At 35.0% G+C, this 27,370-nt stretch overlaps 2 long non-coding RNA genes across 4 annotated transcripts in view; one reads left to right on the top strand and one right to left on the bottom strand.

Annotated features, from left to right (window-relative positions):
* LOC146394805 (uncharacterized) overlaps positions 1-24,272 on the top strand; it is a 655,226-nt gene extending 630,954 nt beyond the window's left edge. The window contains exon 6 of one of the 3 annotated variants that reach the window (XR_014835895.1): positions 13,983-14,736. This is a non-coding gene — a long non-coding RNA (uncharacterized LOC146394805). Of the gene's footprint in view, positions 1-13,982; positions 14,737-21,860 lie in introns of those variants that run through there. The other 2 variants (XR_014835891.1, XR_014835893.1) reach the window with 2 other exon arrangements.
* Positions 13,010-27,370, bottom strand: part of LOC110257824 (uncharacterized) — a 149,610-nt gene continuing 135,249 nt past the window's right edge. Inside the window, exon 3 of the long non-coding RNA XR_002340831.2 lies at positions 13,010-13,079. This is a non-coding gene — a long non-coding RNA (uncharacterized LOC110257824). The remainder of the gene's footprint in view (positions 13,080-27,370) is intronic.

Raw genomic sequence — 27,370 nt, forward strand, 5'->3', positions numbered from 1 at the left:
AGATATTTGTGGAAAAATCCATAGATAATATCATACACTGTTGTAAAAAACTAAGAGTTTTCCTTCTAAAATCAGGAACAAGACAAGAATGCCTGCTATTGCCATTTCTATTCAACACTGTACTGGAAATTCCAGGCAGAGCAATTGGGAAAGAAAAAGAAATAGTAGACATCCAAACTGGAAAGCAAGAAGTAAAATTATGTCCACTCACAGATGGCATTGTCTTATATGGAGAAAACCCTGAAGAATCTACCAAAATAGAGCTAATAAACAAATCAGCAAACTTGAATGATGTAGGTTAACACATAAAAATCAGTTGTCTATCTATACTCTAACAATGAGAAATCCCAGAAAGAGTTTTTTTTTTTTTTTCTCTCTCTCCTGGTAATACTATTTTTTTTAATTTATAATGATTTTTATTTTTTTCCATTATAGCTGGTTTACAGTGTTCTGTCACTTTTCTACTGTACAGCATGGTGACCCAGTTACACACACATGTATACATTCTTTTTCCTCACATCATCATGCTCCATCATAAGTGACTAGACATAGAATTTTTTAAATGTCATTTAAAATAGCATCAAAAAATAAAATATCGAGGAATAAATTTAACCAAAGAAATAAAGACTCGCATACTGAAAACTACTAACATTGCTTAAAGACATTAAAGAAGGCATGTTCATGGATTAGAATACTTAATGTTTAGTATGGAAATACTCCTCAAAGTGACCCACAGAATCAATGCAATCCTTATCAAAATTGCAACTGCCAAAGTTTGCAGAAATTGAAAAATTCATGCGGAATTGCAAGGAATCTCAAGTAGCCAAGATAATCTTGAGAACAAAAGTGGAGGACACACAATTTCGTATTTCAGAACTGCCTATGGCACTACAGTAATCAAAACAGTGTGGCAACGACGTAAGGATAGGCATATAAATCAATGGAATAGAGTTAAAGGTCAGAAGTAAATCCATAGACCTAGAGTCATTTAAATTTTTTAGTGTTTTATTTACTTAATGTCTCACTAGAAGCTGACAGAAAAACAGAACTTATCATCTTTCTTTTTCTTCCAGTTTGATTGAGATAATTGACATCAGCACTGTATAAGTTTAAGGTGTACAACATAATAATTTGACTTGCATACATCAAGTGGTTATCACAATATGTTTAGTGAACATCCATCATTTCATATATATACAAAATTAAAGAAATAGAAAAAAATGTTGTGAAGAGAACTCTTAGGATTTACTCTCTTAACAGCTTTCATGTATAACATACAGCAGTATTAATTATATTGATCATGTTGTATATTACATCCATAGTACTTATTATCTTATAACTGGAAGTTTGTACCTTTTGACTGCCTTCATCCAATTTTCCTTCCCCCCAATCCCTGCCTCTGGTAACCACAAGACTAATCTCCTTTTCTATAAATTTGTTCATTTGTTTGTTTATGAAGTATAATTGACCTACGATTCTATGTTAGTTCCTGTTACACAGTATAGTATTTTGGTATTCCTATACAGTTTTAAATGATTACAATGATATGTCTAGTTGTGATATACAAATATATTATGTAATTATTGACTATACTAACCAAGCTGTACATTTCTTACACATGACTCACTTATTTTGTAACTGAAGTTTATACCTCTTAATCTCACTCACCTCTTTCCTTCCCCACACCCTCCCATCTGGCAACCACCTGTTTGTTCTCTGTATCTATAATTCTTTGTTTTGTTAAGTTTATTCATTTGTTTTCTTTTTTAGATTTCACATATAAATGAAATCATACAGTCTTTCTCTGAGTTATTTCATTTAGCACAGTTCCCTCTAGGTCTACCCATGCAGTCACAAATGGCAAGATCACATTCTTTGTAATATATATATAAAATGTATAATATATATAAAATGCATCATGATAAACTGTATCATTTTATCACTTAACATGATAAATAGTAAATGTATCATTTTATATATATTTACATATATGATGGAATATATGCCATATTTTCTTCATCCATTCATCTATTGATGAGCACTTGGATTGCTTCCATATCTTGGCTTTATAAATAATGCTGCAATGAACATAAGGGTGCCTATGTCTTTTCTAATCAGTGTTTTCATTTTCCTTGGATAATATCCAGGAGTCAAACTGCTGAATCATATGGTACTTCTATTTTTAATTTTTTGAGGAATCTCCATATTGTTTTCCATAGTGGCTGCACCAATTTACTTTCCCCTCAACAGTGCATGAGAGTTATCTTTTCTCCATATCATCACCAACACTTGTTATTTGTTGTCTTTTTTTCTTTTTTTTAGGGCCACACCTGGGGCATATGGAAGTTCCCAGGCTAGGGGTTGAATTGGAGCTTCAGCTGCCAGCCTAAGCTACAGTTACAGCATTGCAGGATCCACACCATGTCTATGACCTATACCACAGCTCACAGCAATGCAGGATTATTAACCCACTGAACAGGGACAGGGATGGAACCTGCATCCTCATGGATGCTAGTTGGGCACATAATCCAATGAGCCACAATGGGAACTCTTATTTGTTGTATTTTTGATAATAGCCATTATGACAGGTGTGAAGTGATATCTTACGGTATGGTCATTTAATTTTTATCAAGGAGGAAATAGCAGGTTTTCAACAGATGGTTCTGAAAAAATGTATATCTGCATGCAAAGGAATAAAATTAGATTTTTACATCATACCACACACAAAAAAATTTAAATATAGCAAAGACCTAAATATAAGAGGTAAAACTCTAAGACTCTTAGAACAAACATAGTAATATATCTTCATAACTTTGGGTTTGGCAATAGATTTTTAGATATGACACAAAAAGTAAGAACAACAAAAAGAATAGATAAATTGGACTTCGGGAAAATTAAAACTTGTGCATCAAGCAAAATGGGAAATGAGAGAAAATATTTGAAAATTACATATGAAATAAGGTTCTAGTGTCCAGAATATATAATGAGCTCTTACAACTCAACAACAAAAGACAAACAGCCCAATTAAAAAGTGGGCAGAAGGTTTAAATAGACATTTTACCAAAGAATGTATACAGATGGACAACAAGCACATGAAAAGATGCTCAACATCATTAGGCATTAGGGAAATGCAAATCAAAACCACAATGAGATACCACTTCACAATAGACCATAACAAGTGTTAGCAATGATGTAGCATAATTAGAAGTTTCATGTGATGTTGGTGGAGATACAAAATGGTACAGCTGCTTTGGAAAATGTTCTCCATGATTAAATACAGCATTGTCATATAACTTAGCAATTTTACTTTTAGGTACATACCCAAGAGAAATAAACCATATGCCCACACTAAAACTTGGACACAAATCTTCACTGCATCATTATTCATAATGGCCAAATAATGAAAACAACCCACAGGTCCATGAACTGATGAATAGATAAAATGTGTCACAGACACATTATGGAATATTTTTCAGCCGTAAAAAGGAATAAAAAACTAATAAATTATACCATATGAATGAATCTTGAAAACGCTGTTCTAAATAAGCAAAGACACACAAAGGATTATCATATTGAGACATAAAGACAAATATCATATGATGATTTATATATGGAATCTAAAAAATTATACAAAAGAATTTACTTACAAATCAGAAATAGACTCACAAACATAGAAAACAAATTTATGGTTACCAAAGTGTATAGCGATGGGGGTGGGGAAGATAAATTGGGAGTTTGGGTTAACATACACACTACTATGTATAAAATAGGTAAACAACAAGGCCCTACTGTTTAGCACAAGAAAGTATATTTAATATCTTGTAATAACCTACGATTGAAAAGAATCTGAAAAAGAATACATATATGTGTATATGTAAAACTAACTCACTTTGCTATACACTTGAAACTAACACAACATTATAAATTAACTATACTTCAATTTAAAAACTTGAAAGGAATAAAACACTGACACTTTCTACCATATGGGTGAACCTTGAAAAGATTGTGCTAAATAAGCAAAGGCACACCACAAAGGACACACATTGTATGATTCAAACGAAAAATAATATGCAGAACTGGCAAAGCCGTAGAGACCAAAAATAGATTATTTGTTGCCGAGGTGGGGTTGGAGGGCAGGGGGAGTGGGAATGACAATGGACAGATAATGTTTCAGTATTTCTTTTTAGTGTGTTGAAAATGTTAAAAAAAAATAGATTGTGGTAGTAGTTGCACAATTCTATGAATATACTATATACTACTGAACTGTACTCTTAAATTGGGTGGGTGAATGTAATGGCATATAAAATATATCTCAATAAAGCCATAAAAGATTGGAAATCTCTTAAAATTTAATAGAGTATTAAATCATAACTAAGAGAAAAAGGAAAAATAAGCAACTCCATTAGTCATATATGTATATAAACTTTGTAATTAAAAATCTTCCAAGAAGGGGAGTTCCCATTGTGGCTCAGTGGTAATGAACCTGACTAGTATCCTTGAGGATGCAGGTTCAATCTCTGGCCTTGCTCAGTGGGTTAAGGATCTGGCATTGCCATGAGCTGTGGTGTAGGTCATAGACATGGCTTGGATCCAGTGTTGCTGTGGCTGTGATATATGCTGGCATGTGCAGCCCCAACTCAACCCCTAGCCTGGGAACTTCCATATGATGTAGGTATGGCCATAAAAAAAAAAAAAAAAAAAAACTCCCAAGAAGGAAAATTCCTATTCCAAAAAAATTTGTTGGCAAATTACATTAAATATTTAAAGGATAATTACTGTTATATAGAAACCCATTCAAAAAGCAGAAGAGGAGGGAACACTTCCCAAGTTATTTATGAAATTAATTCCAATTTTTAAAAGGCAGAAAAATAGATAAGAACAACAACAAAAGACAAAGAATTCATAAATATCAATATAGTTAACAAGATATTAGCAAATAATTAATAATGTATAAAATGTATACTACATCATGACCTATTGGTGTTGACCAAACTGGGAATAGATGAGAACTACTGCCAATTAGTAAAAGAGCATATATGAGCAACACAGCTAATAAACAGTGAGCCATATGTTCCTCCTAAAATCAAAAAAGCAAGGTTGAGATGGCTACTAGAACCACTTCTATTATTTTTTAATTTTTATTGAATTGAAAGTCTCCTTCTAAAATTCATATTGAAATTCAATGTACTTAAAAGTACCCAAAGTATACTTTTTAAAAACATTAATGTGTTCACTTCAGCAGCACATATACTGAAAAAAAAATTAACAAAGCAGAAGGATTACACTATTCATATGTAAGTCTTATTCTAAATCTACAGTGATCAAAACAATGTGGAATAACATAAATGCAATACAACCAAATGAAGAGCCTAGAAATAGACTCATACAAATGTGGCCAATTCCACTCAAATCTGGAACAAGACAGGGATGCCCACTCTCACCACTGCTCTTCAACATAGTTTTGGAAGTCTTAGCCACAGCAATTAGACAAACAAAAGAAATCAAAGGCATCCATATAGGAAGAGAAGAGATCAAACTGTCACTGTATGCAGATGACATGATACTATACCTAGAAAACCCGAAGGACTCAACCCCAAAACTCCTTGAACTGATTAATAAATTCAGCAAAGTAGCGGGATATAAGATTAACATTCAGAAGTCAGTTGCATTTCTGTATACCAGCAATGAAACATTAGAAAAGGAATACAAAAATATGATACCTTTTAAAATTGCACCTCACAAAATCAAATACCTCGGAATAAACCTGACCAAGGAGGTAAAGGACCTATATGCCGAGAACTATAAAACTTTAATCAAAGAAATCAAAGAAGATGTAAAGAAATGGAAAGCTATTCCATGTTCCTGGATTGGGAAAATCAATATTGTAAAAATGGCCATACTACCCAAAGCAATCTACAGATTCAATGCAATCCCTATCAAATTACCCATGACATTTTTCACAGAACTAGAACAAACAATCCAAACACTTATATGGAACTACAAAAGACCCAGAATCGCCAAAGCAATCCTGAGAAACAAAAACCAAGCAGGAGGCATAATTCTCCCAGACTTCAAGAAATACTACAAAGCCACAGTCATCAAAACAGTGTGGTATTGGTACCAAAACAGACAGACAGACCAATGGAACAGAACAGAGAATCCAGAAATAAACCCTGACACCTATGGTCAATTAATCTTTGACAAGGGAGACAAAAACATAAAATGGGAAAAAAACAGTCTATTCAGCAAGCATTGCTGGGAAACCTGGACAGCTGCATGCAAAGCAATGAAACTAGAACACACCCTCACACCATGCACAAAAATAAACTCCAAATGGCTGAAAGACTTAAATATAAGACAGGACACCATCAAACTCCTAGAAGAAAACATAGGCAAAACACTCTCGGACATCAACATCATGAATATTTTCTCAGGTCAGTCTCCCAAAGCAATAGAAATTAGAGCAAAAATAAACCCATGGGACCTCATCAAACTGAAAAGCTTTTGCACAGCAAAGGAAACCAAAAAGAAAACAAAGAGACAACTTACAGAATGGGAGAAAATAGTTTCAAATGATGCAACTGACAAGGGCTTAGTCTCTAGAATATATAAGCAACTTATACAACTCAACAGCAAAAAAACCAATCAATCAATGGAAAAATGGGCAAAAGACCTGAAGAGACATTTCTCCAAAGAAGATATACAGATGGCCAGCAAACACATGAGAAAATGCTCAACATCGCTGATTATAAGAGAAATGCAAATCAAAACCACCATGAGATACCACCTCACACCAGTCAGAATGGCCATCATTAATAAATCCACAAATAACAAGTGCTGGAGGGGCTGTGGAGAAAAGGGAACCCTCCTGCACTGCTGGTGGGAATGTCAACTGGTACAGCCACTATGGAAAACAGTTTGGAGATACCTCAGAAATCTATACATAGAACTTCCATATGACCCTGCAATCCCACTCTTGGGCATCTATCCGGACAAAACTCTACTTAAAAGAGACACATGCACCCGCATGTTCATTGCAGCACTATTCACAATAGCCAGGACATGGAAACAACCCAAATGTCCATCGACAGAGGATTGGATTCGGAAGAGGTGGTATATAGACACAATGGAATACTCCTCAGCCATAAAAAAGGATGACATAATGCCATTTGCAGCAACATGGATGGAACTAGAGAATCTCATCCTGAGTGAAATGAGCCAGAAAGACAAAGACTAATACGATATGATATCACTTATAACTGGAATCTAATATCCAGCACAAATGAACATCTCCTCAGAAGAGAAAATCATGGACTTGGAGAAGAGACTTGTGGCTGCCTGATGGGAAGGGGAGGGAGTGGGAGGGATCGGGAGCTTGGGCTTATCAGACACAACCTAGAATAGATTTACAAGGAGATCCTGCTGAATAGCATTGAGAACTATGTCTAGGTACTCATGTTGCAACAGAAGAAAGGATGGGGGAAAAACTGTAATTGTAATGTATACATGTAAGGATAACCTGACCCCCTTGCTGTACAGTGGGGAAATAAAAAAAAAAATGTGGCCAATTGATTTTTGGCAGTGGCACCAAGGCAATTTGATATAGAAAAGAAAATCATGGACTTGGAGAATAGACTTGTGGTTGCCGAGGGGGAGGGGGAGGTAGTGAGTTGGATTGGGAGCTTGGGCTTAATAGATGGAAACTATTGCCTTTGGAATGGATTAGCAATGAGATCCTGCTGTGTAGCCCTGGGAACTATATCTAGTCACTTATGATGGAGCATGATAATGAGAGAAAAAAGAATGTATACATGTATGTGTGACTGGGTCACCATGCTCTACAGAAGAAAAAAAATTGTATTGGGGAAATAATTAAATAAATAAGTAAATAAAATTTAAAAAAGAAAGTATTTTTAGCAAATGCCTCTGAAATAACTGTATATATCCATATAAAAAATTGAACCTTGATCCCCATCTCCTACCACACACAAAAATTAGTTCTAAATGGTTCCTATCTAAATGTAATAGCTAAAATTACAAGGCATTTAGGACAAAAGATAGAAAAAAATATTTATGACCTAGGGTTGACAAAGACTTATTAGACAGGATAAAGAAATCAATTAGCATAGGAAACAAAAAGATCAATTAGCCTTTTCAAACTCAGAAACTTTTGTTCATCAAAATATACTGTTTAAAAAATGAAAAGTCAGGGCACAGACTACGAGAAAATAATTACAAGTCATGTTTGACCAAGGGTTTGTTTTCAGAATATATAAACAAATCTTACAACTCAATAATAAAAGCCAATAAATTATAAAATCGATAAAATATTTGAAGTGGTATTTCACAAAGTATGATATATGAATGTCTAATAAGCACATGAAAAATGCCCAACTTCATTATCATCATAGAAGTGCAAATTGAAACTACAATGAACTGCAATTATATACTCAATAAAATGGCATGACTCCAAAAGATGACAACAGCAATGTGAAATTATCTTACATTGTTAGTGAGAATGTAAAATCATAAACAGGTTTTGGAAGAGTTTTGGCAATTTCTTATAATTGCAAAGTTACATGTATCCTTCAACCCAGAAATTTCACTTTATCAAGGAGGAATTAGAATAATCAAGAAAAATTCAGTAAAAAAAAAAAGTATATGAGCTTTATTAACAATAGCCTAAAACTAGAAACAGTTTAAATGTGTATCAACAGAAAATGGATAAACAATGTAATATATTTATACAATAGTTTCATACTTAGCAATAAAGAGAAATAGACTACTCTTTCAGTCAACACCATGGACAAACATCACATTCATAACCCTCAGTGGGAAAAGCTAAATTCAAAAGCATAATATTATCAATGGATTTATGCAAAATTTTAGAACATGCTACACTAGTCTAAGGTGAAAACTTTCAGAACTGTTTTTTCTTGTGGCTGGAAGGATTGACTGGAAAAGAACAGGAGATATTTTGGGGAAGGTGGACATTATCTATAAACTGAGAGAGGTGTGTTGTATGCATGTAACCACTTGAAACAAATTTTCACTTAAATTTTATAAAATTCAATATATGTAAATTTCACATATACAATTACTGTTAAAAATAAGCAAATGGAGGAGTTCCCTTGTGGTGCAGCATGTTAAGGATCCAGCATTATCACTGCAGCAGCTTGGGTCGCTGTTGTGGCATGGGTTTGCTCCCTGGCCTGGAAACTTCCATATGCTGCAGATGCAGCCAAAAAAAAAACAAAAAAAAAAGGAAATGGAGGTGTGGAGTGGAGTCCATGGGGTTATAGACCAAATGAGAAAAGGCAGTAGAGGTATTATGTAATTATTGAAGTGGAGTAATGAATTTATGGAGTTATGTTCTTTATGATGGTTGACTCTCTATACTTTGTATAGGTTTGAAAATTTACATAATCAACAGTTTAAAATATTTTAAAACAGTAGAATAGACATTATTTTTAAGTGCATATGGAACATTCACCAAGATACACTTTATCTTGTGTCACCAAAAACTCAACTAATCTAAAAGAGTTAACTTTACGCAAAATCTATTATCTGACCAGAATAGGATAAGACTAGAGATCAATAACAGAAAAATAACAGGAAAAACGTCAAACAACTTGAAAGTAACATATTTCTAAATAGTACATGGGAAAAAGTCTTAAGATTTTAGAAAATATTAAGTGCTAAATGAAAGTTAAAATATAACATATAAATATTAGTGAGGTAAGGCTAAGAAAAGCTTTAAAAAAGATCTAAAGCATTATATCCTGTATTAGAAAATAAGGAAGGGCTCAAACCAACAGTTTAAATTTCTACCTTAAGAAACTAGAAAAAGAGCAAAATAATCTCAAGCAAGCAAAGAAAGAAAATTATATAGATCAAAGCAGATGTGTCAATAAAACTGAATACAAAAATAAGGAAAATCAATAAAACCAAAGGCTAGTTCTATGAAAAGATTAAGAAAAATTGATAAACCTCTAGGAAGAATGACAAAGGAAAAAAAATACAAGACTTACCAATATGAAGAATAAATGTGGAAGTACAACTACAGACACTGCAGACACTAGTAAGACTAAAAGAAAATACTCGATACAATGCCACACAGACAAATCCAACAAATTTGATGAGATGAATGAAATCCTTGGAAAACCACTAGTGACCCAAAATCACTCAATTCGAATGTAATATATAAAACCATAAAACTTTTAGAGAAAAAACAGGTTTTTATGACCTGGGTTTTGGAAAAATTCATTAGATATTACACCAAACGGACAATCCAATAAAAATTATGATAAAATAGACCTAATCCAAATTTTAAATTTCATTATTTGAATGACACTAGTGAAAGAGAGGATGAGATGCAGACTAGGAGAAAATATTTGAAAGTCATGTATCCAACAACAACAACAGAAAACTTGTATCTAGAAATTATAAAGAATTCTCAATTGTAGGAGCCAGGGAAGGCAAAAAAGCCTTCTGTGGTCAGGTCTATACCCTGCCTACACATGGAAGTGTGGTCCAGTTCTGTTTCTTGTGGAGTTTTATGCCCTCCATCAGCTTTGTGGCTTTCGACATTCAGGCACTTAGTAGCATCTGTTTTTTTTCTTTCATGATAATTGAGATTCTCTATCTGTGCTTGAGATCTCAAGCCAAGGGACTGAGTCAAAAAGGAGCCCACCAGCCTTGATTGCTGCACTCTATTCACTGGGTTCACTCTCTGTGTATGTGCAGGGGCTAGAGACATAGCCCCAAACTTTGGACAGAGAATTGGTATCCCAGGGCACTAGTTCATCAGCAGGACTTCTGTGTAAAGCTGAATCGTTGTTTCAATAGGAAGAGTTCTCATTTACCTGTACAATGTGTGTGGCTCTCTAATACACATCAGATGTTAGAACTGAAGGACAGCCCTATTCTATTTATACAGTAGTTAAACAAGTGATTGTACTTAGAATTTTCTCATCATGGTGACTAATGAAATAGCTTCATCCCCAATCCCAATGTCTATGTGTTTATAATGCAAATATATATATGGTCTATATAATATATATGTGTATATGTGTGTATACATATATATATACACACACATATATATGATTCAAAGCTCAGAGTCCCACATTCACTAGCTGTGTAAAACTATGCGCAACAAACATTGCTCCCTTGCTATGTAGCCAACACGCTAATCTAGGAAAGCTAGGTATGAGTTCTGGTTCTGGCAATATTTAGCACCATAAACCCTTTCAGACAGAGTTTACCCATTATTCATTCGAGTTTGGCTTGTTTCCTTGACCTCCCAAATATTTTTTTGACTGTGCCCACAGCATATGAAAATCCGTGGGCCAGGAATTGAACCTGTGCCACAGCAGTAACCAGAGCCACAGCAGTGACAAGGCTGGATCCTTAACCCATTCAGCCACCAGAGAACACTTTAAATATATATATTTTTAAATCTTCTCCTATTTATCATGCACTGAGGTGAGTGCTGATCGCCAAAACCTCTCTTGGCACCAATCCCACTCTCAGTATAATTGAATATCCACTCTTACACTCATATCATGCAATTCTCATCCTAACTCCGTAAAGTGACTTTCAGTGTTTTTTGTTTTTTGTTTTTTTGTTTTTTTGTTTTTTTGTCTTTTCTAGGGCCGTTCCCGCAGCATATGGAGGTACCCAGGCTAGGGGTGTAATCGGAGCTGTAGCCACCGGCCTACGCCAGAGCCACAGCAACTTGGGATCCGAGCCTCATCTGCGACCTACACCACAGCTCATGGCAACGCTGGATCCTTAACCCTCTGTGCAAGGCCAGGGATCAAACCCGCAAACTCATGGTTCCTAGTCAGATTCATTAACTACTGAGCCACGACAGGAACTTCGACTTTTGCTATTCTTTATGGATGTGGGCGAAAGATGTTAAGTGACCTTCCCAAGATAGTAGCCGGTATTCAAAAGCAGGGCTGAAACTACAGCTGTGTTGTTCTCCATGCCGAGTTGGGGGCATATTTTCCATTTTGAATGTTATGAGAGTTTATCTGGCTTTGCTTTTATGCCATATATTCTCTTTACTATCATGACTTATTTTGCTCTGCATCCTTGGTGAGGCATTTCTTTTTCCCACCATCTCTAGGAAATTGCAGTATTAAAATGGTTGCCTATATTCAAGCATTATATCTTAGTAGCAATTCAAAAACAAAACAAAACTTATGAACCTCAAATCCACTACAGGATTCCAAAGTACCTTGGGGATAGGAAACATACTCCCAAACTATGATTTGTCAAGTGCTGTGTATCTTTTCCTAATTTTGTTCTTTTCAGTTACATGCTGAGTATTATGAACACAAGCTCTGTGATTCTTTAAGACTCAGAGTAGTAAGTTAAAAAATAAGCGGTTTTAATAAAACAATGTCTTTGGGATTATATTTCATAATATTCCCAGTAGTGCTGTATCAAGCACTAGTCCATCAGTTTTATGAAAACCATGATTAAACAAGATGTTTTCCAATTCCCACAGTGTTCATGATGTTATAAAATGGCTCAATATAGGTTAGCGTATTGTTTGGTAACATATTTTCCGACTGCATGAAAATGAAAATTGAACCACAATTTAAAATATTTTTAACACATGATGTTATGTATAAATTTTTTGTCTCTTTCTCAAGTTGCATTTTTCTCCTATTCTCTCTGTACACACCATTGCTTTGTTTTCTAATAATGGTGCTTAAGTAATAATGATATAGATTGAACCTGATTTTCTATATTAGCTCTACCATATAGTTACATACCTGATCAAGGATCTAATACCCACAATTATTTTTAAAGAATCACAAAATTGTATTTAATAATCTGTTACACAATTTTTGTGCTAGAAGAATGAAATAGGGAAAAATTAACTGAAGGATATGAAATAAATTACTGTAGTATTGAACACATTTATTAATTATAATTTTCTCTGATAGCTTCCTATTTTATACCTTTTTTAAACATGAAAATGAAGAAATACCTTTGCTGAAATCATAAGATCCAGAAGGTTTTCTTTAGAATAGTCTTTGACAGATATTTTCGAGGTAGTTCTAGAAAGAAAAAAAAAAAGCATGAGCAATGATGTTTTGAGAACCAAGTCAGAAATATCTGCCCTAGGGGTCTTTTTCTATTGTTGCAATTTTTGTCTAGAAGCAGGTCATTCTCTTACTTTTAAGTGATATGGCTTTCTTGGGATTTTTTTCTTTAGAACTAGTTGTGCAAAACTTAGCTTGGTGTAGTTGATGGTATAATATTTGGTACAGAGGTAAGAGGATGTCTACAAATAAGATTTCAGTAATAGGCAAAGTCTAGACTAAGAAGATTTCCGTGTTAGACAACTGTTCCCAGACAACTGGGAACAGGTGAAAGCTCTTAAACCATGGCTTAAACTAGAAAAACAATAGTTCCTATGAAGACTGATAATTCATGATTCATGAGATATTGAGAAATTAAAATCTAAAGGCGGTAAAAGAAAATGGAGAAATAAGAGTCAGGTTGTTATCTCATCTGACCCAAGCATCTTTGGACATGATAGTGACATTCACTAAGATAAAGCATAAACAGAAGAGGGGTTTTATAGCGTGATAATGGCTTGATTTTGGAAGTTTTTTCATAATGATCTGCCTATGGGACATACACAAACAATTGTCTAGTAGACACTCAAATTTCTGGGTTTCGGGTTGTTTCTTCCCGAACTGAGAAGCAACATAGAATAAGGAAAAAATAAAAAGGAGATAAAGGAAAATGCATCTGAACTTAGAAGAAGCAGGTCAGAACCCTGTATTCACATAGTCCTTTCTTGCTTGGAAGACCTATTTATCTTTATTATATAAATAATTGACCTTTTTGAAAGAGCTCAAGCCCTAACCACAACTTTCCATCTAGATTGTTCTGTGCAGCACATTCAGCAAAACTCCAACTTGGCACTAAAGCTAATTTTTTTTTTTTTTAAGGCCAGATCACTGCCAGATACAGAACAGAACATGCAGAATTTCTGGCTCCAGATGCAGAAGTTTGCAAACTCACTCTCCTGCCTGCCTCATATTCACTCTTCCATCACTAAAGAAACTTAAAATTGTGTAAACACAAATTACAAATTACAAATGTGCATCTAGAATTACAAATGTGCATCTTAGTGCCTAAAGGAAACAGAGACTGCTGCAGTACCAGGAACCAGGGAAAACCTCTGCCCCACAAACTAAGGGACTGAAATTGTGCCATCATCCTCCTTAGTGATGGAAGAGTGATTACAGGAATCACAGGTCTAGAAACAGGTGTGATATTTGCAGTTCAAGGGTCCCATCCTGCATGAAGCGACCACAACGCTATAAGACACAGGGGAAGAGGTGAAGAAAGGATGCATTTCAACCAGATGAAAGGCGTATGATATGAGAGACACAATGCACAAATAAAATAGCTAAATACATAGTTAACAATTACTACTGATTATGGAATATAATAGCTGATTTTTGTGCAGAAACAAAACGAACTGAAACCCAGACAAAAATAATAAGGAAGATGACTAAGAAGGGCATGCAGGAATGGAATTCAATGAATGGTTTAAGTGTGTTATTTGCCTTATTCTTTATTCTTTTTTCTTTATAATGTGTCTTATAAAGTCATAACTGACTTTAGTAGATAAGTTGCAATCACATGTATTTAATATGATATATATATCATATTTTTTAGTAAAAGTATTTACAAAAAGATCTTCATGGCAGTGTTTGCTTCTGGAAAATGAGGACAAGAAATGATAATACTAAGGGGAACATTTAGTTTTATCTACACTGTTTTATTTCTCTAAGAACAAAGATTTGAAGCTGATATAAAAACAAAGAAATGAAAGAAAAAACAAAATAAAAGATAGGCCTTGAAAGTAAAAGAAAAGAACCAGGAAAAGAAAAAAAGGAGTTCCCATCCTGGCTCAGTGGTAACAAATATGACTAGCATCCATGACTAGCAGTTTTGATCCCTGGCCTCGCTCAGTGGGTTAAGGATCCAGTGTTGCAGGGAGCTGTGGTGTAGGTTGCAGACGCTGCTCAGATCTGGCATTGCTGTGGCTATGGTGTAGGCTGGTGGCTACAGCTCTGATTCAACCCCTAGCCTGGGAACTTCCACATGCCATGGGTGCGGCCCTAAAAAGACAAATAAATAAATAATTTTTTTTAAAAAGTCGCCAACCACCATAATGCCAACAAAATTCCTTTAAGTAATCAGAATTGCATGTGAAACATGGAATCCATCATTTTCTTCCAGTATAAGAGCAGCCTCGCCCTACAGCACAAAGGTAATGCAGTGTCATCAGTTCTGATTAAGAGTGAGAGCTCTGGGAAATACAGTCATGACCTAACCAACTTAAACCATGCAGAAGATAATAGGCCACAAACCAATGTCTGGAGAAAAGCACCAGCAGATTCCTGTGATTAACCAAAAGTGAGGAAAATCCAAGAAGGACTTTGAAAATTTAAGGAGAGCATTAGATTTGACCATGAGCAGTATATAATCTAAAATTTGAACTATTAAACAACAGGAAAAAATTGCATCTCTTGGATCCCACTAGGTTTGAAAACTTCAATACTATTAAAATGCCAAGAAGTCAAATATAATAACAGTATTGAAGTAACACAAGGTCTTTTCTTCTCTCCACAATCCCTGTGCTACTATTATTTACAAGCTATTATTTAAACCTAAGAATATGTAGTACCACAAGAGTTGGAAATAGGAACTATATCTGAAAGAGCTTGAACCATCCTGAGCTGTTATTAGTCACAACCCCTGGATATAAGGTTTGGGGGTAAAAGAACCACTTTAAATGCCCTAGGTAAAAAAAAAAAAGTGATTTCTTGATTGATATAACAGCTACTTTCTCTCTAACTCTTTCCCTCCTTCCTTCCTCCAACTGTTAGCTCAGCTTTCATCTCCATTGCCAACATACTCTGCTCATCTTGGGGCTTCCCAGTAGAACCAGTCTTGCAAATTTATAGCTCCACATATATTTGAAAATGTAAGTTTATCCAGTTTCCTTCATCAGTTGCCCTATTAGCACTGATTAGATAACTGGACCACATTTGAATTAGTCATTATAGTTGGGTTATATAATGATCTTATTGTCTAGGCTTCGTAGCCACCTCATCCCTGGGATTTCCAATCCAAACCAAATGGACTAAGCATGAGGGATTAATTCTATGAAGGAAATTGGGATCATTTACCAGAAGAATGGTGAGCAGTTGATGGGCTGATAAATCATGGCCCAATGTGCTAATACTGGACTAGTGCAGATGGACTGTGACATATTTTACCTTTGAATAATCATTTACATAATTTGGCAGAGACTGGCATAAAGCCCATGATTGACACTATTTCATGGTTTTCATTAAATGAGAAATAGAGGTCAAGTTTAGAGGGATCATGTAGTAAAGTCATGAACATAAATTAAAATTGACCAAGATCAATTGCTTCAGCTTCTGTGGGCTCCAGGTAACGTAGTTAAAAATATTTGTCTTAAAGCATTTGGCACAAATCAAGATGGTTAACATCATAGTGTGGTCAGAACATTGATTTGATCAGAATTAGGGTCCCTAGACACTACCATCAGATTGTTATAAACCTTAATAAATAGCAGAGAGTTTTGGTAAATTCCTCTGAATCTTTAAGTATTTTATCTGATTTTGAGAGTTTTTCAAGCTTGTTTAAATGTTGATTTTAAAAATTTTAATCCATAGTCATTAAATTATCCTTATTTGTCTAAGTTGTAAGCTTGCAAAGCTAAAACATCTAAATATCTAATAACAAGGGATTAGTTGGGACTAATTAAATTCCCCTCACCAAAATGTATACATACATAAATATCTTTAAAAATATATGCCAAGGCCAGTGAGATTGCAAAATTTTTATGGTATTTTGCTTTTTATATTTTCTATACTGAGCATGGATTTTTTTGGTGATAAAAAAGAAATGAAACATGAAAAAATGTAATGCTTGGATATAAATCTTAAAAAATATGTACAAGATCTATATGAGGGAAACTAAAAAACTGATGAAAGAAATCAAAGATCTAAATAAATGGAAAAATACATCATGCACATGAACAGGAAGACTCAATACTGTCAAGATACCAGTTCTTCTCAACTTGATCTATAGATTCAATGCAATCTAACCAAAATCCAAAAATTATTTAGTTGATAGAAAAACTGATTTTAAGGGTATATGGAAGGGTAAAAGTCTCAGAATAGCCAACAGAATGTTGAAGTTAGAATAACATCAAAGGACTGATATTACCCAACTTTGAGACTTATTATAAAGCTACAGCGTTTAAGATGGTGTTATACTGGTAGAAATAATAGGCAAATAGATTAATGGACTAGACAAGTGAGCTCAGAAATCGACCCACAAAAAAAAAAGAAAGAAAGAAAAAATTGTCAACTGATCTTTGACAAAAGAGCAAAGGCAATTTAATTGATAAGAGATAGTCTTTTTAACAAATGGTGCTGGAAGTACTAGAGATCCACATCTAAAAATATATGAGCTAAGATACAGGCTATACAAAAAACAACTTACAATGAATCATAGGCCTGAATGTAAAACAAAAGAAAAACTACAACACTCCTAGAAGATAACATAAGAGAAAATCTAGATGACTTTCAGTTAGGTAATGACACTAAAAGCACAATCCAGAAAACAAAATATTTGACAAAGTGAACTTACTTAAAACTTTCATTCTGTGAAAGATACTATTAAGAAAATGTAAAGAGAAGTCACAGAATGGGAGAAAAATCTTTGCTAAAACAAATATCTGATAAGGACTGATATCTAAAATATACCAAGAACACTTAAAATTCAACACTAAGAAAATAGGCAAAAGATCTAGACACTTCACCACAGATATGCAGATGGTAAAATATCATATAAACTATTCAACATCATACGCCATTAGAGAAATGCAAATTAAAACAATGAGACCACTACACATCTATTTGAATGGCCAAAATCCCAAACACAGACAACACTATATGCTGGTGAGGATGTGGAGCAACAGGAACTCTCATTCATTACTGGTGGAGATGCAAATGGTACGGCCACTTTGGAAGGCAGTTGGTAATTTCTTGTAAAACCAAACATATTCCAGACATATGGCCCAGCAATTGCACTCCTACTTAAATGAATTAAAAACTTATATCCATGTAAAGATTTGCACATGAATCTTTATGGCATCTTTCTTCATAATTGCCTAAACTTGGAAACAACCAAGTTGTCTTTCAATAGATAGATGGATAAACAAACTGGTGTATTCATGCAATGGCACATTATTCATCACTAAAATAAATAAATGCTCAAGGGCACCAAAAGACATGCAACAACTTTAAAGTGCATTGCTAAGTGAAGGAAACCAATCTGATAAGGCTATATGCTTTATGATTCTAGCTATATGACATCCTGTAAAAGGTGAAACTTTGGAGACAGGGAAAAGATAAGTAGTTCTTAGTGCTTCAGGCAGATAGGGTCGGGGGAAATGGACCACTATGTAGAACACAAAGGATTTTTTAAGGCAGTGGAACTGTTCTCTATAATACTGTAATTGTGAATTCATGTAATTACACATTCGTCAAAACCCACTGAATGTACTGTGGACTTTTGCTAAAAGTATATAAGGCTGGGTCACTGCGTGATACAGAAGAAATTGACAGAACATTGTAAATCATCAATTATAATAAAAAGAATTTTTAATTAAAAATAAAGACCTATCACAAACCAAAAATAAATAAATAAATAAAAGTAGTGTACCAATATCAGTCATTTGAAGCAAAAGTAGCATATTAAAACACAGTGTTTATAATAGGGGAAACAGTGGGGAGGGCTGTGAGGGGATGTATAGGAACTCTGTACTTTCCACTCAATCATTATATAAACCTAAACCTGCTCAAAAAAATAGCCAATTAAATTTTAAAAATAAATTACATCACTAACTTATATGTTAATTCACCTAATAAATATTTTTGAGCAAGTACTATGTTCCAGACACTATACCTGGCCTTGGGAACTATACAGGGAAAAAATATGGTTCCTTATTGACGTATCAGATATTGTCAAGTAAGCCGGCACTCACACTACAATATGGTAAGTACTACATAGGAATGAGTACAGAGCACTATGAGACCGCATAGAAGAGGCAGCTGATTGATTGTTTGAGAATAAGGAAAGGCTTCCTGGAAGGAGTAACTTCGGGAACCAACCATTTCTAAAATAAATCAATATATTTCTTTCTCCATCTGCATCCCCTAAAGAGCTAACCTGTTTCTTTGCAGTTCATGGACTTAGTCTAATCTAATGTAGGAGGTGCATGTGAATGTCTTGCCTCTTATCTGAAGCTGCAAGAGAGTAGGTCCAGTGCCTGTACTTTCCACTGTATCTAACAGTGCCTAAAACCAAAGCTCATTCAAACAGAGCCTCAAAACAGGTACTGGGAGAGCTACTGGAAGTCAAATACAAAGACAGAGATCAGAGGTCAAGGGAAAACAAAAGTGAGAAAGGGCAGTGGGCAATTGGGGCAAATACTACGGACATAACATTACTGGTTCCTACGGCTGATCTTTATGGATTTCCTAATGAGGGACTTGTGCTGGGGGGTGGCAGATACCTTTAAAGAGCCTCATAGAGAATAGACAGCATTATAAACATATCAAAACTAGCCCTGAACTTCACCCCAAATCTGTGTCATTTCCACAGCAGTAATACCTTACTGTGCAAGATCCAGTGCAAAATGAAAATGTGAGGCTCCTTGTTCAAAAGTGATAACAAATTTCAAGATGGGGACAGAAGAACATTAAACAGAGTGCACGTCTTTCTAATTTGGGGGCCCAGTACAACTGTACCAGTTACACACACGTGAAGCTGACCCTGTCCTACCTCTCTTTGCACAAACACCTTGAAAATGCTTCAACTCTGCAAAGGAACACCTTGAAATCTGTAATGAGTGAGTTTCAAAACCAAGATTCAAACCCAGGTCGAAAGTTTACATTGCATGGTGGTGAGCAGAGCATAAGATACAGAGTATAAAACTTTGGAGCATATATTGGTTCCACTACTCCCATCTGTGTGACCTTGTTTCCAATCTGTAAAATGGGGATAGCAGCTCCCCCATAAAATGAAAATGTAAAAATAAAATGTGATCATATTCTGAATATACCTGGTGCACACTAAATAGTTAAATCACATTGCTTCTTCCATTTCCCAGATGTTCTGATTCAATGCCCCGACCTAATGGGGTTTCAGTACTTCTCAAAGCAAGATTGTGAGCAGTCAACTGGAGACCTTGATGAAATCTCCCTGCTCCTATTTCAGTCTTCCTGAATGAGAACTTCTAGGGGCGAGGGCCTGGAATCTGAATTTTATTATGCTTCTTAAATGGTTCATAGGCAGAGTAAAGCTTGAGAACTATTGCAATTCCTCGTAATAATTAATGATAAAGCATACAGCTAGGTTTTGGAAGATTTACCTCACTGAGAAATAACTTTTGTCAAATTCATCTCTTGTGACTCTCTTTCTTGCTATATGGAGACATTTATATACTAGAGCTTATCTTTGGTAAATACTCATTTATACTTATTAAATATTCAGAAAAAAATTTTAGCAGATGAAATCTCTAACCAAACACTGAAATCCAAGTCTATTACATGAGTGCAAGGGAGAATTGTCCTCCATTGGTTTCTCTTTTAAGGTTGAGAGGAGACTGAAATATGACACGTGTATTTTGTTGGGCACCCCAACATCCAAAGCTCACTTCCTGGGTCCATAGCTTCATCCAGGCAAGTAGAATAATTTTGGATTTTAACTTTCTTTCAAAGTGAATTGAACAAGGTGAGATCAACCCCAAGCACAGTGCTCAAAAAGCTCACAGATATTCAAATAAGTCCTTAGAGCAGTAAGAAGAAATATGCATACAGCATTAATCATTTTGTAGAGAATCTTAATGACATGAAGTCTTTCTTTCTGTAAAAGTGTTTCTCAAGTTTTAATGTGCAGAGAATTGACCTAGGGATCCAGTAAAATGTAGATTCTGATTCAGAGGATCTGGGGTGGGCCCCAGGATGCTGTATAATCTCCTAAGAGATACCAATGCTGGTCCATAGATCACACTTTGAGCAGAGGCCCTACGTACCCTACTTCTTCATTTTCCCACTATTCTTCAATGTACTTTCTTAATTTTTGCTCCCTAACCATGTTACTTGCATGGTTATTTTAGTTCATTTTGGCTTAATAAGAATAATTGTTCATATGTATAATTCTACAGTCCTTGGTACCCTTGGGGACAAAACCCATGACTGTATGGTTTAAATCAATGTTTACTAAAAATTTATTATGTACTAGGAACTGTAATAGATGTTTTCACTTAAATTCTCTCATGTAATTATTATACCCTGTTTTAAATAGGTACTATTATCTCTATTTTGCAGCTAAGGAAACTGAGGCTCAGAGACATTAAATAATTTGGCCAAGATCACATAGCTGTTGAATGGAAGACACTGACTAAAAATAAATCATTTGACTCCAAATCCAGATACTTTAATCATAGCAAGGCTTAATTATCATTGTATAACCAGTGGCTCTCATCTCCTCTAGCACAGGTATAGAGATGAAAAAAAAGTAGGCATTTACTGAGTTTATTAAATAGATGTCGAATAAAAGGAAGACCCTATCATTTTGTTGTTTGGTTGAATTTTGTGTTAAAGACCTGTTTGTGGCACAGATGGTAAAATTCTGACAAAAACATGTTATTGGGGCTTTTTCATTTTTTGCCAAGCTTATCTCATTGAGTATATTTACATTGATTGCAGCATTCATACAAACAGGATTTATTGAAAACCTAGTCTACACAGGGAACAAGATGGAGTTACCAGCATCACTAAAGCAGAGTTTCTGTCTTCAAAAAGCTCATAACCTTGTGGGGAAAAGAGAGAATGAAGTGGAAAAAGACTATTGCGATAGGAGAAGACCAGTGATGGAAATGTACAGAATGCACTAAGAAGCACACAGGATGAAGGCTCTAAGTGGGAGGAGTTTAAAGAAGGCTTTTAGAAGGAATTGGCATTGGTATTACATCTCAAAGGATGATGAGATTGGTGATGATATTAACAAATGTGAATTTTTGATGTTTAATGAAATGTGCTAACATTTGAAAGATCTGCATGTTAGTGAACCAAAACTTAAAATGATCAGTGCTCAATGTGACAAAATTATGCATGGATAAAATATCTATTCAAAGTGCAAGATAGACCTGGTAATTTTAATGAAACAGAGTACAAAAAGTATAATGAAACAGATGTACATTGAGAGTCCATCTTGCAACTAGCCTTTAAGAAATGACCACTTTTTGTGTAGTATCAAAGACTAACCAAAAATATCTGAGGAAGCTAGTAAAATAATCCTCCCTTCTCCAACTACATATCTGTGGGAGGCTGGATTTTTTTTTTTTCTCTTATATACTTCACCCTAAACAATATATTACAACAGAATGAACACAAGAGTAGATATGAAAGAAAACCCAACTGCCTTCTATTAAGTCAGACATTACAGAAAATTGTAAAAAGTATAAAACATCACTCTTCCTGCTATTTTTCTGCTTGCTATGAAAAAGTTATTTTTAATAAAATATTTAACTTCTAATGGAGTTATTATAATTACTTTAATTTCTAATATGATAAATATCAATAGATACAAGCCACATAAACAAAAACTCTTCCTTGTCCTCAGTAATTGTTAACAAGAATGTAAAAGGACCCTAAAATGAAAAGGTTTGAAAGCTGTTGCACAGATGATAGACAGCTACTGAAGGATTTAAAGCAAAGGAAGGCCATGGTCAAATTTGAAGTTTAGATATATTACTCTGGCTGTGTTCTTCATTACCATTCACAAAGATTGAGTGTGCAGCTTATCTTACTGTTACAGTCTTAAACTTGGAAGAACACTCTTTTATATATTACAAACATTAAACATGTCTAGGTCACAGCAAGATTTGTCGGCAGGTCACCTTCCCAGTAGGAAACAATGGGACTCTGACTTACAAAGGCTAAGTAACTTACCTTTGGTCACTCAAACTATTCATACAAGGATTTGAACTCAGATGTGTCTGACTCCAAAATTTGTAATTTTTCTAGTACACTGTGCCATTTTTATCATCGAATTCATTACAAAATATAAGCGCCTATTTCACTTTGAGTATGAAAGAAGTCACTTTTAATGAAAAGAGCTTCAAAAATTCTTCCCTTGTCCTTATTTCACATTTGCATTCTGGGTGCTGTAGAGGCCAAAAGAACACCTTGCTTGCAAGGGGACCACACAATCAGTCATTGAAAAAAAAATTACTTGGAAAAGTGACATTTTCCTACAGCACAGGCCTTTTTCTCATTTTGAGAAAAAGAAGGTAAAGAGGCCCCCACATGTTCCCCCCAACACATATTTCCATGGGCAGGCATAGACCACACATAGCTACAAAGGGGCAATTGTATTCGTTTCCTATTGTGTTATTAGAAAATAACCACAAACATAGTGAGTTAAAACAGCAAAAATTAATTATCTTACAGTTCTGTAGGTTAGAAATGCAGGACAGTTCTCACAGAACTAAAATTAGTGTCAGTAGTCTGTGTTTCTTCTAGAAGCTCTAGGAGATGATGTTTCCTTGCCTTTTCCAGATTCTGGAGGTTGCCCCCATTCCTTTGCTAATGACCCCCTTACATCTGAGTAATCCAGGACAATCTCCCCATTTTAAGATCAACTGATTAGCAGCCATAATTCTACCTACAAACTTAAATCTTCCTTGCCATGTAATCTAGCATATTTCAGGGTCCAACTATTAGTATGAGGACATGATTAAGGCCATATCATGCCTACCACCATATTTTTTGTACTGCTTATGTTCAACTTAAGAGCACAGAAAAGCATAATACCACAATCACTTTACCAAATGTGCATGTCTGCGCATGCACGCCTGCACACACACACTCCATACTAAACAGTTTTCATTTACAGCATCTTTATTTTCAAGTACTATAATCAAATAATTCCAAATCATGTTGCTCTTTTTTTTTTCTTCCTGATTTAGTACTACTCAGAAGTGCAGACGTGGATGACAAGAAATTGACCGTTTTAAATCCTACTGAGGATGAGTTACTGTTAATTGGTTATTTGAACAGAATAAATGAGATGAGATTCTTTCAGTTTGCAAATGATGGGAATAAATTTTTCCTCTTTTTTTTGCTATTTATTATGTCACCATTTATTTTTTATATAATTATTTTTTTCCATTATAGCTGGTTCACAGTGTCCCATCAATTTTATACTCTACAGCATGGTGACCCAGTTACACATACATGTACACATTCATTTTACTCACATTATCATGTTCCATCATAAGTGACCATACATAGTTCCCAGTGCTACACATCAGGATCTCATTGCTAATCCCCTATTCCAAAGGCAATAGTTTGTATCTATTAACTCCAAGCTCCCAATCCACCCCACTCCCTCCCCCTCCCCCACCACCTTGGCAACCACAAGTCTATTCTGTAAGTCCATGATTTTCTTTTATGTGGAAAGGTTCATTTGTGCCATATATTAGCTTCCAGATATAAGTGATATCATATGGTATTTGTCATTCTATTTCTGACTTACTTCACTCAGTATGAGAGTCTCTAATTCCATCCATGGTGCTGCAAATGGTATTATTTTGTTCTCTTTTATGGCTGAGGAGTACTCCATTGTGTATATATACCACATCTTCCTAATCCAATCATCTGTCAATGGACATTTGGGTTGTTTCCATGGCTTGGCTATTGTGAATAGTGCTGCAATGAACATGCAGGTGCATGTGTCTTTTTCAAGGAAAGTTTTGTCCAGATATATGCCCAAGAGTGGGATTGCCAGGTCTTATGGTAGTTCTATGGATAGATTTCTAAGGTACCTCCATACTGTTCTACATAGTGGTTGTGCCAGCTTATATTCCCACCAACAGTGCAGGAGGGTTCCCTTTTCTCCATACCCCCTCCAGCACTTGTTCTTTGTGGACTTATGAATGATGGACATTCTGACTGGTGTGAGGTGGTATCTCGTGGTAGTTTTGACTTGCATTTCTCTAATAATCAGGGATGTTGTGCATTTTTTCATGTGCTCGTTGGCCATCTGTATATCTTCCTTGGAGAAATGTCTCTTCAGGTCTTTTGGCCATTTTTCAATTGTGTTGTTGGCTATTTTTCTGTTGAGTTGTATAAGTTGCTTGTATATTTTAGAGATTAAGCCCTTGTCAGTTGCATCATTGGAAAGTACTTTCTCCCATTCTGTAAGTTGTCTTTTTGGTTTCTTCTTGGCTTCTTTTGCTGTGCAAAAGCTTGTCAGTTTGATTAGGTCCCACTGGTTTATTTTTGCTTTTATTTCTGTTGCATTGGGAGACTGACCTAAGAAAACATTTGTAAGGTTGATGTCAGAGAATGTTTTGCCTATGTCTCTTCCTGTAGTTTGATGGTATCTTGTTTATGTTAAGCCTTTAAGCCATTTAGAGTTTATTTTTGTGCATGGTGTGAGGGTATATTCCAGTTTCATTGATGTGCATGCAGCTGTCCAGGTTTCCCAGCAGTACTTACTGAAAAGACTGTCTTTTTCCCATTTTATTGTCTTGCCTCTTTGTCAAAGAATAATTGACCATAGGTGTATGGGTTTATTTCTGGGTTCTCTAATATGTCTGTTTTGGTAGCAGTACCACACCGTCTTGATGCCTGTGGCTTTGTAATAGTGCCTGAAGTCTGGGAAAGTTATGCCTCCTGCTTGGTTTTTGTTCCTCAGGATTGCTTTGGCAATTCTAGGTCTTTTGTGGTTCCATATAAATTTTTGGATTGTTGTTCTAGTTCTGTGAAAAATGTCATGGGCAATTTGATAGGGATTGCATTGAATCTGTAGATCGCTTTGGGTAGTATGGCCATTTTTACAATATTAATTTTTCCAACATAGGAGCATGAAGTATTTCTCCATTTTTTATGTCTTTTTTAATTTCCTTGATTAATGTATAGTTCTTGGCACATAAGTCCTTTACCTCCTTGTTCAGGTGTATTCCCAGGTATTTGATTTTTTGGGGTGCAATTTTAAAAGGTATTGTATTTTTGTATTCCTTTTCTAATATTTCATTCTTAGTATATACAGAAATGTGACTGATTTCTGAATGTTAATCTTATATCCTGCTACTATGCTGAATTTGTTGATCAGTTCAAGTAGTTTTGGGTTGAGTCCTTAGGGTTTTCTGTGTATAGTATCATGTCATCTGCATACAGTGACAGTTTTACCTCTTTTCTTCCTATTTGGATGCCTTTTATTTCTTTCTTTTTTTTTTTTTTTTGTCTGATTCCTGTGGTTAGGACTTCCAATACTCTGTTGAATAACAGTGCTAAGAGTGGGCATCCTTGTCTTGTTCCAGATTTTAGTGAGAAGGCTTTCAGCTGTTCTCCATTGAGTATTATATTTGTTGTGGGTTTATCATAAATGGCTTTTATTATGTTAAGGTATGTTCCCTCTATACCCACTTTGGTAAGAGTTTTGATCATGAATGGATGTTGGACTTTGTCAAATGCATTTTCTGCATCTATTGAGATAGTCATGTAGTTTTTGACTTTTTTTTTTGTTAATGTAGTATATGACATTGATTGATTTGCATATGTTGAACCATCCTTGTGAACCTGGGATGAATCCCACCTGGTCGTGGTGTACAATCTTTTTGATATGTTGTTGGATTCAGTTGACTAAAATTTTGTTAAGAATTTTTGCATCTATATTCATCAAAGATACTGGCCAATAGTTTTCTTTTTTGGTGGTATCTTTGTCTGGTTTTGGGATGAGGGTGATGGTGGCATCATAGAATGTCTTTGGGAGTGTTCCTTCTTCAACCTTTTGAAAAAGTTTAAGGAGAATGGGAATAATTTCCTCTTTGAATGTTTGGTAGAATTAGCCTGTGAAGCCATCTGGCCCTGGACTTTTATTTGTATGGATTGTTTTTATGACACATTCAATTTCATTTCTAGTGAGCGGTCTGTTCAGTTGATCTGTTTCTTGATAAGTTTTGGCAGGCTATAAGTTTCTAGAAAGTTGTACATTTCTTCTAAGTTGTCAAATTTGTTAGCATACAGTTGTTCATAATATTCTGCCATGGTTTTTTATATTTCTTTAGTATCCATTGTGACTTCTCCTTTTTCATTTCTTATTTTGTTTGTCTATTTTATTGATTTCCTCTCTGATCTTTATGATTTCCTTCCTTCTGCTCACTTTAGGTTTGTTTGTTCTTCTTTTTCTAATTCATTTAAGTAGTGGG

The sequence above is a fragment of the Sus scrofa genome, chromosome X, assembly GCF_054392235.1.
Source record: "Sus scrofa isolate SSC_HxYL_T2T_F1_AM1 chromosome X, Sscrofa_HxYL_maternal_Yorkshire_Landrace_v2.0, whole genome shotgun sequence".
Classification (NCBI taxonomy): Eukaryota; Metazoa; Chordata; class Mammalia; order Artiodactyla; family Suidae; genus Sus; species Sus scrofa.